Source organism: Anolis carolinensis, chromosome 4, assembly GCF_035594765.1.
Source record: "Anolis carolinensis isolate JA03-04 chromosome 4, rAnoCar3.1.pri, whole genome shotgun sequence".
Classification (NCBI taxonomy): Eukaryota; Metazoa; Chordata; class Lepidosauria; order Squamata; family Dactyloidae; genus Anolis; species Anolis carolinensis.
The window spans coordinates 101,102,587-101,104,473 of record NC_085844.1 but is presented as its reverse complement, the minus strand read 5'-3'; the positions used below and the strand labels follow the sequence as shown (position 1 = coordinate 101,104,473).

At 33.5% G+C, this 1,887-nt stretch overlaps 1 long non-coding RNA gene across 1 annotated transcript; it reads right to left on the bottom strand.

The window, feature by feature from the left end:
• Nucleotides 1-231: 231 nt before the first annotated feature.
• Nucleotides 232-1,295, bottom strand: LOC134298192 (uncharacterized). The gene is made up of 2 exons (XR_010005137.1): nucleotides 723-1,295; nucleotides 232-571 (listed from the first exon to the last, which is right to left on the bottom strand). It is a non-coding gene; the product is annotated as an uncharacterized LOC134298192 (long non-coding RNA).
• Nucleotides 1,296-1,887: the final 592 nt, after the last annotated feature.

The window sequence follows — 1,887 nt, the reverse complement described above, 5'->3', positions numbered from 1 at the left end:
TGAGTTCTTCTGTACTTTATTCCTAGGATTGCAGATTAAGATGACTTGGTTACTTCATGGCTTTGCTCATCCCTGAATTTTGATATGTAAACAAAATGCTACCATCAATAGCTACAGAAAATGGCCTGACCTATAGAAAGCTATATGCACAGATGTCTATTATATACAGTAAAAAGGAAAAAAGGAAAAGTATGGTATATATTGTACTTTAAAGTAAGTTATAGTTCTATATTTCCTCAAGTGATATAATCACATATATTATGACTGTAATATCAATTTATATATTCCAACTGTACAGATAAGTACATATTTCAATGTCCAATTTTAACAAATACAATCTTGATAGTGTTCTCAAGGTTTGTAGTACTCTTCTTCAAATTCGATCATTCAAAGTAAATCAAAGTTCCATGTCAATAGTAAATCAAAGTTCCATATCAATAGCAACAAAGTTCCATGTCAATAGTAACGACTGGTCTCCCGGGTATGCATCCAGTTTCGGTGACCTTCTTCAGGTAGACCTTCTTCAGGTAATCCTGGAGTTCCCTCTGTTTGCTGCTCTGCTGTCTTATTTCTTTTCATAGAATTAAATGTAAATTGAGTCAAAATAATACAAACCATACTAGAAATAATACAAACCATACTAAAAATAGACATGTATAATACACCCCAATAATATCTAATATAGTATATAAATATCAGGATTCACAGCAAAAGGAACTTACATGTCCTTGGAGGATCCTTACATGTAGTATTCTACCTCAGGTTGCGAGCATTCAGCAGTAGTTCTGTAAAGACTTAAGTATTTTTTTATCCCATTATAAGAAGCAAGTGAGATCTAGCCTATCGTTTAGGCCTTATGGGGTTAAGGTCTTCAATTTGTGGATCCAAAAAGCCTCCCTGCAGAGGAGTAACTTCTTGATGTCAGTGTTAATTGGAGTCTGTAGTTTTTCTAAGGCAAGGTACTTAAGGTCGTTACAGGAATGAGTGTTGTCTTTAAAGTGTAAGTATAGTGTGGATTCTGTGTTTCCTTTTCTAATTCGTGATCTGTGTTCCTGTATTCTAATCCTTATGGCTCTGGTTGTCATGCCAACATATAATTTATTACAAGGACATGAGAGTACATAGATCACATTCTCAGATGAATATATGGTATATATATATACCATACTTTTCCTTTTTTCCTTTTTACTGACCTATAGAAAGACAGACACTATTAATTTTAAACTGTGTGAAGTCAAAAAGTTAATTTTTGCTTCCAGCACTACAGCAATCAACAAACATACTTCACAGTGGGAAAGATAATATATGTGGTGATTCAGGTTAAAATATGAGACTTTTTTGCTCTCAAAATAGCTTCTGTTGCAAAGCTCTGCAAATGGCTTGTATATTCTTTACCCTTCAAGTGTAGTTGGCTACCAGCCACATCACAGATACTATGGGATTTGGGGACCTTGAAATTTAAACTTAGTAAAGCTTCTTATTCTCCACCCAGAAAATAGTAGTGGTAGTACCAAAAACAATAAAAATAGCAATAACACTTATAAACTTCCCTCTTGCTAACAGGACCTTTAAGAAAACTGCAAATTTATTATATAGATATAGATATATAGTGTTCCCTCACTTATTGCTGAGGTTAGGTTCCAGGACCACCCACAATAAGTGAAAATCCGTGAAGTAGGGATGCTATATTTATTTTGATATTTATACATTATTTTAGTAGTTATATATTATTTTAAGTCTTTATCAACCAATCATGTGTTGATAAGTCACCTCCTTCTCCTCCCATTGCTGCTTGGGCTTCTTTTCTCTCCCTTTGGCTTCTCCTTCCTCCCTTCCTTAAACTGTAAATTGTAATTTTTTTATGATTTATAATAGTCTTTTAAAGTT